Source organism: Leptonychotes weddellii, chromosome 1 (assembly GCF_054177405.1).
Source record: "Leptonychotes weddellii isolate Sample4059 chromosome 1, ASM5417740v2, whole genome shotgun sequence".
In the NCBI taxonomy this organism is placed as follows: domain Eukaryota; kingdom Metazoa; phylum Chordata; class Mammalia; order Carnivora; family Phocidae; genus Leptonychotes; species Leptonychotes weddellii.
Genome location: NC_138369.1, coordinates 106,583,326 through 106,595,749, shown reverse-complemented (window position 1 = coordinate 106,595,749; position 12,424 = coordinate 106,583,326). Strand labels below are relative to the sequence as shown.

The window sequence follows — 12,424 nt, the reverse complement described above, 5'->3', positions numbered from 1 at the left end:
AGGAAATAAGATATGAAAATAAGTTGGAAAATAAGATAAATCTCTCAGTGAAATCACCAGATCTACTCAGTCCTGTAGCAAAACCTCCATAATTCATTTGTAGGTCAGCTCAAGGGATTAGCCATGACGTATTTGGAAATTCATTTATTTTTATTTTATTTTGCTGTTTCTTATGCATAAGGGTAATGCTGTCCCTAAGGCTTTTCAGGTAGCCCTCAAATCTTGACAACATTTGCTGTCTCTGAGGCCTAAGCCAAAATTAATTTTCAAATAAACAGCATAAAAATGTATGGAGTTGTATAAATTTGAATACAAAATGCATTTGTTTTGTTTGCTTACATACATACATACATACTGTCTGTTCAGCCAAAAACCATAATATGACATTGAAATTAATGACCATATGCACATCATGAAAGTCAAAAAAGTTTTTCTTTGAGTTAAAAAATATAGAACATGCAGCATTTTATTTCCTTTCCATCTCAATGTGGTCTTTAACATATTTTCAGAGGATGCTTTTAATTGTTAATTTTTCCTAGAAGGAAATAACAAAAAAACTTCCATAGGAAAAAAAACTTACACTTTGGAATCTGTATGGCTTTTATTAGTTCAAAAGATTGTGTTGTCTTGGGAGATGCGAAGGCATTCTCACCCAGAAAGTTTAAAAAAAAAAAAAAAAGGTAAAGCACCGTAGAATTAAAATGGGATGAAATCTGCCAAGATTTATATTGGGGCTTTTTTCTTTCTTTCTTTCCTTTTTTTCTTGGTGGCCATAAAGCAAAGAAAAAAGGATTCCGGGGCTATGCAAAGATAGTCCGGGAGCCTGGTAGTCCCTGATGCTGAAGTCAGATACCTGCGTGTCTTCGGCTCCTGATGCCCGGCCCACCAGGGAACTTGAAATATCATGAATGCCATCATTTCTCCCTCTCCGAGACTCACGTCCTCACATGGTTTTTAAATATACTTCCACAAGGGGGCTTTGTGTACATTTGCACATTTTTTTGTTTATATGTTTCTTAAAAATATTAAGAAATGAACTTCTGCAGAACAAGACGCAGAAGTTCCATTCTTTGGCCTTTGGAAATCTTTATTATACAGAAAACAAAACCAGCTCCTCCCTCCTGCCTCGTGGCCTCTGATCTGGAAGAGGTCTGTGAAAGCGGAGGCAGAGGGGGAGAAGGCTTGGAAGCAGGAGCCAGTGGCTAGGCCTGCGAGCCTTGCCCCAGGGCGTGGGTCCTTCAGCTCCAACTCAGCTCCTGGCATGGACGCTTCCACACTGTCCAGTTGTGATCGCCCAGCCGAAAATGGCTGTATCTGTGATTGCTTTTTCTTCCTTTTTTTTTTAAATTTAACCCATGTTCTAGTTTTCTTCTGTGATTTTGGCTGAGTGCTCCTTACTTGTTTTCCAGGTGACAATAGCATCTCTGAATACAGCCATTTTCATAGTTGTGCATGGTTTAACTGTCTAAAATATGTAAGAAATAGGAAGTACTATGGCAATTAATAACTTTAGAAAACAAGACCAAATGGCTCTATCTCTGTACATTTTTGTTAGGGCATCATGGAAAGAGCCCTGTGTTGAAAGTCTGCAGACTGGAGTTTGAGCCACCACCCTGCCATCAGCTAGGTCGATTTATGAGGAAAACATTTTCTTACTTCTGTGCCTCAATTTCTTTAATGATGATGATTTTCAAGGGCCTTCCTATATTTGCCATTCCCTGAAGGTTGGGTTGCTTTATTCCTCTCTTTCTGCTATTTGAGGCAACAGTACCAAATATAAATACTTCAGCTGCTAACATATAAACTCAGAGGAGACTCTGTGTGTAGCGGGACACGACAATAGACTTTGGGTTAAGAGAGTCTTTGGTAGGAATCCACATCGTGTCACACGCTAACGGTGGGAGTGCGGGTGGTGGGAAAATGGTCAGGTCTTCCCTGAGCCTCAGTTTACTTCTTGTAAAACGGGGAGTTGACTAGAACTTTCTCTAAGGTCTAAGGTTCTTTTCAGATGTATGTTTCTAGCATTTGTGAAGTACTTGAGCACTGCACGAGCCCCAGTGTCTGTGTCTCTGAAAAGCGATCAAGGCCCAGTCTTGGCTGGGATTTTGACTCTCCTGATTGTTATTTATTGTGGTGGCCAGATGAACCTAAAAACTGAGGCAAAGACGCAAGACACAGGTGAGAGGACCACTCTGATCTGTGTCCAATAGGAGATAGCTGAATGCAGAGACGTTGAGCTGATTTCAGTGCAGGCCAGGATGAGAAAGCAGAGCTGGCTTCTAATGTAACTCAGGGTTTAAGTCCTTTTTCCTTACCATGTTGGATGCAAACTGAAGAAATGCAGGGTAGAGAAGTTGTACCCCAGGGAGAGTGATTGGCCAGTTTTGCACCTGCATAAGCGGACAAAGGGAAGGGATATAGGAGGATTTTGAGTCCAAGCTGGAAAGAAGGTGGACCATGGCAGGGGCCTGGGTCCATCTCCTGAGCAGCCGGGGTGAGCTGTGGGCTGGCTGTATGTGGAGTGGGGTCCAGATGGGCATCTGGCTCTTTCACTGGTGGAGGTTCGTCATTAAACTTCCATCCCATCTTCTCATCTGTACAATGGGGGAAATAACAGTAGCATTGATGGAAGTTAGAAGAGGTAAAGAAACTTGCAAGGTGCCTGGCAATTAGTAGCTGTCAACGAGTTGTTATTTTAAAGCTGGACTGATACCCAGTGCAGAGGGGGCACCTGGGAAAATGCTCCCTGAAGTTCCCAGCAGTGGAGGGTGGGGAGGGGTGGGGATGTAGGAAGGACCCCGTGGTGGAGCCTGGATGTACCAGGCTTTGCCACCAGGCACACGTCTGGGCCCATCTTTCCCCAGTTTTTGTGTCTTTGCCTTCTGAAACCCTTCCCAAGGCTACTTGCGGCATGCACACCAGAGGTGACCGAACCTCCCTGACTCTCCCCTTCTGGTCCCAAGTTAGAGAGCACAAGCACCTTACAGATATTTCTAATGACTAGATTCCAACCCTCTGCCCAAAACCCATCTATGAAAGCAATGCAAGGAGTCCTGACCCAATGGACCCATCCGGAGCTCTATTTCCATTTGGTCCTTGCAAACTGGTGGGATTTTGAACAACACTGTCAGTGGGGAGCCAGGATTCCTTGGGGCCTGGGTACCCCAAATAGCTAAAGGATGGAAGCCATGGCTGGTCCACAACTCTGACGTCGGGCCAGTGTTTTCATAGCTACCAGCTCCCCCCAGGAAGAGGAGCCTGCCAAGGCCGGCAACTGCACTGGGAGAGCAAACCCACGGCAGGCAGGTGGCCAGAGCTGGGGAGCGTGGTGGCCAGAAGAGGGCAGTAATGGAGGAGAGGGGGCAGCTGGAGCTGTAAAAGATCAGGGCAATGAACTTGCCCAGTTCACCCCACGCAGGGCTGACTGCTCCCGCTTGCTGCCCCTCAGACTGCATAGTGGCCTTCCGATGCCACGTTTTAGACACAGCTAAGTGGGTAGGCATTATGGTCAGATTCATTCAGCAAACATTTGACAAAGGCCCGCCCTACCCCTGGTGTTGTGCTAGGCATAGGAGTTCAGAACTGAAGGGTGGTCTTAGGCTCCAAGAGTTCAAACCCTGGCCCCCCTGCCTCACTGGGTAGGGGTGCCCACTTAGCCCGGCTGAGCTCTCCTTTCTTCCTCTATGCAACGGGGACAATTGTGTGCACCTCGTGGGGTGGTTGGAAGGATCGTATGAAATCAAACACTTAAAAGTGAGAGGTACGTAAAAGATGTTCAGTAAACACATTCCCTTTGCTCTACCCATTCTTCTGTACCAACCTGCTTCCAAGTTCTTTTTCATGTTCATTTCTAGCAGGGTTCACCTGTCTGCAGGTGAAATATCTCCAGGGACTTGAGGGTGGGCTGCGTGTGTGTCCAGGTGTGATTCCAAAGTTGATTTGTATGGTTTTCAAATGAGGTGAAATTCAGATGGAGTGAAGAGAATTTCTTATATTATACCTTATTATATCAAACCTTTTAGTTTTCAGAGGAAAAAAATGGAGTATGTGACAATCTGATTAATTCAAATAGAAAACTTGTTTTGTTTGACTTATATGGCCAATGCTCTTTTTTAATGTAAGTAGCTCTTGGTAAGGGTTTTTTTTTTTTTTTTTAAAGGTTTTTATTTATTTATTTGACAGAGAGAGACACAGCGAGAGAGGGAACACAAGCAGGGGGAGCAGGAGAGGGAGAAGCAGGCTTCCCGCCAAGCAGGGAGCCCGATGCAGGGCTCGATCCCAGGACCCTGGGATCACGACCTGAGCCGAAGGCAGACGCTTAACGACTGAGCCACCCAGGCGCCCCTTGGTAAGGGGTTTTTAGGGGGCACTTCAATTACTATTCTCTCTTTGGCTAACCTAAGACTGTGGAAACCTGGATGATGGGAAATATATATATGTATATATATATATATGTGCATATATATATGGTAGAATTTGGAAATATATTTCTTTTTTTAAATTTTTATTTTTAAAAGATTTTATTTATTTATCAGAGAGAGAGAGAGCATGAGCCAGGGGTGGGGGGTGGGCAGAGGGAGAAGGAGGAGCAGACTCCCCGCTGAGCAGGAAGCCGGTAGCAGGGCTTGATCCCAGGACTCTGAGATAATGGCCTGAGCAGAAGGCAGACGCTTAACTGACTGAGCCATCCAGGTGCCCCTGGAAATATATTTCTGACATATATAGCTTACTTATGTTTTGTATCCCAATAAGCATTATGTGCATTGGTTTTCTTTAACAGAGTTTTAACTACTCTTTTCCTATATTCTGATTCTTTACTCTGTTAAATTTAAGCAAGCATAGATCAGGAGAATTAAGCTCAAGACTAGCTTTCTTAATGTTTAACTCTCAAATATTGGTCGAGTCTTGGCTGTTTTATGTGTGTAACATTTTCGTTTGGTTTGGTTTGCTTTATGAACACAGTAGATACCTTGTGCATTTGAGTTGCCTTAGCAATTTTTTTCTTTTTCTTCCTTCCTTCCTTCCTTCCTTCCTCTCTCTCTCTTTCTTTCTTTCCCTTTCTATCCTATGGCTAGGATCATTGCAGTTTACTCCGCAGCTTTTCTTCAATTTTTCCAATGCTACTAGTTACTTTTTTTTTTTTAGAAAAGCTACATTTCTTTTTCTTTTGAAATAATTGAATAGTTCATCCCAGACAAGACACATTTTTGTGCATTTTGGTAACCAGTTTTAAGTGAACAACTTTGATTTTAGATGGGGTTCTTGGCCAATCTTTTGTTTTTTCTGGGCCATTCCAAAGAGGGAAAGGGGGCATGGAGAGAGGGAGAGGTGTTCTGAATGCCCATAAGGGCTGTCCTTGACATTGAATGACTTGAATGCCTATAGTAACTGTGAGTAATTCTGGTTAATCTTGTGCTAGGAGGACAGTTCTGAGAACTGACTCAATCTCCTTTTCTTTCATTTTGCCCTAAAAACACCTGCAACTCTTAGAGCAATCTATGAATCACTATGTCTGTTGTCCACTTATTGTCCTGTCCAGTACCCTTCACACTGGAACTAATCAACTGCCTTGAATGAAGCATGACTTGCAAGCTGAATTCTGAGAAGCCCGTGAAGTATTCAGGAAGGAGGGGGAGCAATCTTTCAGTATGATTTGCTCCACATTCCAAATGTGCCTCCAGATGCAGACTGGATGGCCAAGAGGTCAAACAACACGCATTTTGGACTGATCTGCCTTGACCATTTTTGAGTTACTTGTTCTTGAAAGATGCTTTCAAGGGAGTGGTAGATCCAAACATGGGATATGTCAATCCCTAAATCTTCTGTTATTCAGGCTGTGAGTTTCAATGGCTATAACCTGCTACTTTAGTGTCTGGAGACAGAGCAGGCTGGCGGCAGTTGCACATGGCGGTAGTTTTGTCCTGAGCATTGTGCACGTGGCCACCATCCAGGCCTGCTCGCCGAAACTGCTGGCGCAGGGCAGGACTGCTGGGAGCTGGGTGACGTCTCTTGTGCTGGCTACCTTTGGATTCTAGCTGTCTGACAGGGTGCCCCCTCTGTGGGAACAAAAGAATAATAGTTGCCTCCAAGAACAGGCAGGGACTTAGAATTTAGCCCCTTTCAACGCCATCATCTCTTCTTCCTTACCAGGAAGCCTGTGGAATAAACATGGCTCCTAGAGTGTTGGAGGAGTCCTTGCTGTACATTGAAGTCCCTAGTCCTTCCAAGCATAGCTCCTTTCTGGAGAGCTTGGGGTTTCTGGAAGCATCCATCATCTCCAAGTCTTTGTGGGTAGGACAAATAGGTATCTTCCAGGAGGCAGGATGGTTAAGGTACCAGACTCATGTTGCTACACAGCTAAACAGCAACTCATGTGGCGGAAGCACGTCAAATGACAACGTAAGTGTTTTTGGGAATAAGCTTCCCCACCAGAGTGAATTGCAAGTGCTTCTGGTGGGTTGTCCCTACCTCACTTCCCTAGCCAAATACAAAGGCAGAAGCAGCATGTCTAAAATGCCCTATGCCGCAGAGCAAGTGCAAGCAGCACTGGAGAGACTGCAAATGACTTTACTGAGCTGGATCATTCTCTGCGAATCCAAGCTCTGTTTATTGCGTTTAGAGCTAAGACTTTGGACTCTTGCAAGGCAGTTCTCATTCTTTTGAATGAAGAGTCGGTTTTAGATGCTCGTCATTTCTTTGCAATGTTGTATATTAAATATTAAGCCAAAAAAGGACAAAAGAATGGACACCCGTGTGTCTGCAATATGTACCCAGATGTCTCTAATAATGCTTTGCTTTGCTGATCTTACTTCAAGTACCTTTCTTTCTTTCTTCCTTCCTTCCTTCCTTCCTTCCTTCCTTCCCTTCCTTCCTTCCTTCCTTTCCTTCCTTCCTTCCTTTCCTTCCTTCCTTCCTTCCTTCTTTCTTTCCTTCCTTCCTTCCTTCCTTCCTTCTTTCTTTCTTTCCTTCCTTCCTTCTTTCTTTCTTTCCTCCCCTTCCTCCTCCCCTTCCTCTCCTTCCCTCTCTCCGCCCTTCCTCCCTTCCTTCTAGCTTTACAGATGAGAACTGAGGTCCTCTGGAACACCAATTCCTAATCTCATTTGTTTCTCTTTCTCTTCAGGGTTCTTTTTATCCTGAATTTGGTGTTTAGCTATCCAAGGTACATTTTTATAGTATTGCTACAATGTATGTAGCTGTAATATAGTATTATTTTGCGATTTTAAAAGTTCATTTAAGTGGAACTGACTATTGATACTATTCTGAGCTCCTTTCTCCCCTCAATATTATGCTTTTATGATTTATCTATGATGTTTCATAGAGGTCAAATTCATTCATTTTTAATGCTTTATAATATTCTATCATATGAAAATAGTGCAATTTATTTCCCCATTGATGGGAATGTAAGTTGTTTTAAATTTACTATTATGAACAATGCCACAATGACTGTTACTGTAATTTTTATGTTCAAGGGTGTGAAGTTTATATATAGGTCATATTTTCCAGTTTTATTGGATGTTTCAGATTGCTCGTCAAAGTGATAGTACTAATTTTTCCTCCTACCAGTTGTGTGTGAAAGTTCTAATATTCACATACACTCACAACAAAATGTATAAAATTTAAATTTTTGTTCGTATTATGGGATAGAATTATATTTTGTTATTTTAATTTAAATCCCTCTGATTATTAGAAAATACTGTACATGTTTTTCATTTTATAGCTATTTAGGGTTCCTTTTCTGATCTATCTGATTTCCCTTTTAAAAAATATGAGTTATTTTTATTTTTCTTATTGATTTGTGGGAATTCATAAATCGTTAGATGCCAGCTTTTAGAAAATCTTTTTATTTCTTTCTTTTTTTTAAAAGATTTTATTTATTCATTTGAGACACAGAGATACAGAGAGAGAGAGCATGAGCAGGGAGAGAGGCAGAGGGAGAAGCATCCAGGCTTCCCCACTGAGCCGGGAGCCCGATGTGGGGCTCGATCCCAGGACTCTGGGATCATGACCTGAGCTGAAGGCAGATGCATAACCATCTGAGCCACCCAGGTGCCCCTAGAAAACCTTTTTTTATTATAAAAGATAATATACCCACACCAGAGAAAACTGGTAAATATAGAAAAGAAAGAAGTCACTGCTAATTCCAGAACCCCTAACCAAGTATGGGTTCATTTGGCCCATTGGCTAGTCTGTTTTTTTTTCTTATGATATTTTTATGTAGTTATATTACACTAGGTATGTAGCTTATAATCTGTATTTCTCAGTTAATATATCACAAGGTTTTCTTTCTTTTTTTCTTTTTTCTTTTTTTATGCAGTCGTATGGCTTTTGTAGCCATCATTTTAAATTGATACATGGTATGTCATTAAGTGTATCTATCATTTCCTTATTGTTGGAAATTCAGATTGTTTTTTATTTTTCCACTTTATGAATAACATAATGATGAAATACATATGCCTAAAAAGTTTTTGATATTTTAAATTATTTTCTTAGAATAGATTCACAGGAGTTAGGTTACTGGGCCAAAGAGGATATACATTTTTTTGAAAGTAAAGTGCATTGCAAAAATATTATTTAATCAGTGCTGGCAATCTAAAGAAAACAGGGTTCAAGAAGACTCAAGGGAGCCTGGCAGAGTCAAAGCGTCTGGCTCACTTTCCTTGGCAGAGAGAAAACTCACAAGACTTTACTTTCTCCAGCCACCTTTCTGGACCCAAAGCACCATTCATTACAGACATTTTCTATCTCGCTCGTGCAACAATTTGGCTTTGAAAGAAAAAAGAGAATTTTCCGAGTCTAAAACATAATGCTTATAAGGATAATACTTATAAATGAATTTTACTGATTCTTAAACACTGATAAAAGAAAGTGGTCTGTTTATTGTAAGACATAAAATTGAATACACAAGTAGAGAGAATGTCTCTGGGTGGGAAATGTTGCCTTGAGTACTAGCTGACAGCCTTATAGAACATGGGCATTCCAGCATTGCTTGGTAGGGCTTTCATGTTTATATGATTTACTCTTTGGCATTAGGGGCAGAATAAAAGGTTCAGATTCTCCAGTATGAAAAAACATTTATTTGGAAATATGTAATACATGTAGTTCTTAATTTACGAGCATATTATATTCTAAAAGTTCCTTTACAAGTCAGTTAATTAGAACTCAGAAAGCATTTTCCCTTAGAAGTAATATTCTAAGTGGTAGTGTGGTTTCCAGACTGGCACATAAAAGCCCATTTAATCTGTCATATATCTGTAAGATAGCCCTGGTTTCAACTTGAGTTTAGCTAGCGTCTATTTGGGTGATCTTGGGAGCACTCAGGTTACTTACATTCCTAGTCTGTCAAATGAGGGAAGGGTCTTTGTGAGGATTGCCTGAGATGATGTATACGACAATGTTTTATGAACTATAAGATGCTGTATGAAATTAGCAGATACATTGTTTTTTCCCACCAGAAAAATACCTATTAAAGGGCGGAACCACGCATATCACTGGTGTTGCCAGTGAACTGGGAGACCCCGGGTCCTGGAGCCTTGACATAGCCCATCCCAAAGGAGTCCCTGAAAGTGCTTAGTCTTGTCACGAGAAAGAATTCAAGCACAGACACGTGACCCGGCAGATGCGTGACACAAGCGGGCACGTTTATTAAAGCGGAAGTATACTCTCGAGATGTGAGAGCCGCCAAGCTCAAGAGAGAGAGCTGCACGCCCCTGGCGTTGACTATCTATCTTTTATTGAGGGTTCTTAACTAGGGGGTGGACTATTCATTACGTTGTGCAGGGATGCCGGGTTTCGTGAATTTTCTTCCTGATTGGGTCGATGGTTTCCCGTGGTGGCATCCGCCATCTTGGGCCGGTCTGGTTTGATCAGGCTTCATGTGGAGTGCGGCCGGGGCAGGCCTCTAACGTTCCCCACGGCTGGCCGGCTGGCCGGACTCCCTCGCCGCCGGCCTCCAGGTGTCCTGTTAGAACCTAACTACCTGCCTTCTCTAACAACCGGACTTCAAAGTGGAGCGTGTACACCGCAGGAGGTGTGCAGGTGAGCTGTTGGGGGTATAGCAGGCATATACTAGAATGACTGTGGATATTATTTCTTATCCTAATTTTTATTTTTGTGAATACACATCACAGTAGAATATTTATATTGATATTTGTATTTATAGATCTTTATATAAGTAATGGGGGTGCTCATAATTTTTAAAAAACTTACCGTTTGGGGCGCCTGGGTGGCTCAGTTGGTTAAGCGACTGCCTTCGGCTCAGGTCATGATCCTGGAGTCCCAGGATCGAGTCCCGCATCGGGCTCCCTGCTCGGCAGGGAGTCTGCTTCTCCCTCTGACCCTCCCCCCTCTCATGTGTTCTCTCTCATTCTCTCTCTCAAATAAATAAATAAAATCTTAAAAAACAAAACAAAACAAAACTTACCGTTTGACCCAAACAGTTTAGAGCCCACTGGTCTATTCATATCTTTACCCTACAAGACATCCGGAATATGGAAGGTGATGTGAGTTAAATTGATAAACTGAGTTTATAAAATGTGCACTTATAACATTATTTCTGTGCAAAATGTAACCCATGTAACTCCAGACAACAAATTATCTCTTTGCTTCCTAACTTAACCCCTGCTTGGCTATGTTGGCATTCCTTACTTTGCAGGCTCAATATAGTACGTGTACGTGTGCCCGTGCACGTGCTCAGGCATGCATATATAGAGAGATGCTCTGGAAAGAGACTAGGTTGTAGGATACCAATATCTGGCTACACTGGCATGAAAAATGATTGGGTCTGTCATTCATTATTATTTTTTTCTGGAAGTTTAGAGAGGGATGCTGGATGCTCCCCACCCCCACCCCCCCCTTTTAAGTATTGGCAAGTTGAAGACTTCTTATGATGATTCCTGGAGTCCTAAGGATGAGAGTAGGAGGATAAAGGGAGGTGTAGCTGTTTCTTAGTAGCTAATGACTTTAGACTCGGCATTCAGAAAAGTATACAATTAAAAAATCTATTAATCAAAACAGTATGTTGAAAACTGTCAACAGGCCTCACTGTTATTTCGTGTAAGTTGACTTTCTGGGCTGGGACCTAGAATGATTGAGTTGGTGTCGAGATACTTACTGGATAGGTTTAATGATACAAAATTAATGCAACAAAGGAGATTTCTGCCAATTATATCCAGAATGAAAAGCTAATAAAATGCTTTAATCTTATCACATGCATTCATTTTGGCAGTGGGCACTTACACTTAGACTTTTGTGTGGAAAGGTAAGCTGTGCCTTGAGATCCAAAAGAGAATGGGCATCTTGTGGTGAGGGTTCTCCAATATGGAAAACACACCAGAAAAACAGGAGAATGGAAGTGAATTATAACAGGGTTGACATAAATGAGTGAGACTAAATAAGTTTTGAAAGCAGTGGCCCATTCAGTTATTTCTTTTATTTTTCATATTTTTTTCTCAACTCTGCAAAATAATAAGAAACAAAAGAAAAATCTGCTGAATGCCTAGTCATAGTTTATTGGAGCAGGAAAATAAGCCATTCTGAACCATTCTCTTATTTGCTGTGAGTGGCAGAATCATTCACTGTGGTGAATCATAGCAGGGAGAACCATTTGGAGTGATTATTTTCTGATGTTAAATTGCAAATAGCACATGTGGAATCAACAAAGGTATGAATTATTTTTAAAAATCTTTTAGAAAATCCTCTTATTGAAAATGTGTATTTGTATGACCAACTTATGCCTTCATTTCACAATAGCCAAGCCAAGCCTTAAGTATATGTCTTTTTGTTCTTATATTTGACTAATTGAAAGCTTTCCTAGTTAATATTTTTATGTCAAAAATAGTATATTATCCTAGAAGCTGCATGATGGTAATAATGGTGGGGGAAAAAAAAAATATATATATATATATATAAGCATTTTGTTGAACTGCCTGGATTGAAGAAAACGTCTGAGTTTCCTGCCTTTTATTTCAGTGAGTAAGGAACCTATTGGCTGTTAAACAAAATAAACTGAGGGATTAATCCTGGCTGGCTGAAATTTGTTAATGACATGCAAATGATTTATCATTAATGTAGTAATAGGCACTACTTAGTGTTAATCCCGTGAGAATCCCTGATGGTAAGGACAATATACTCGATGCTTAAGATGAAATATCATCTGCCTTCGGTAATCTGGTGCCTTGTTTTGGTTGAAAAGCTTCAGGTTGCCTGGCCCTTTAAGGCAAATCTCTGGTATTCAAATAGGTGAAGTAAAAAGGTATTTTATGCTCCAGTGTCTGCTTTGTGAGAGCACTTAATTTTAAGAGGGCAGAATGGAATGCTTCTATTTAAACTTAGGGGGACCGGCAGGGAGGCTAACTGCATTCCGTGAAGTTCCACTTCGGCCTCTGTTTTTCCTTCATAATGGGAGGCATCAGACTCCTAGTTGGGA

General features: G+C 41.5%; 1 protein-coding gene across 9 annotated transcripts in view; it reads left to right on the top strand.

Moving 5' to 3' along the window:
* The window catches only part of MECOM (MDS1 and EVI1 complex locus), a 541,324-nt gene that overhangs the window by 88,257 nt on the left and 440,643 nt on the right, over nucleotides 1-12,424 (top strand). Inside the window, exon 1 of one of the 9 annotated variants that reach the window (XM_081829255.1) lies at nucleotides 4,221-4,348. The exons of the other annotated variants lie outside the window; for them this stretch is intronic. The gene's annotated coding sequence lies outside the window, so the exon portion shown is untranslated. Of the gene's footprint in view, nucleotides 1-4,220; nucleotides 4,349-12,424 lie in introns of those variants that run through there. 9 annotated transcript variants of the gene reach the window in all.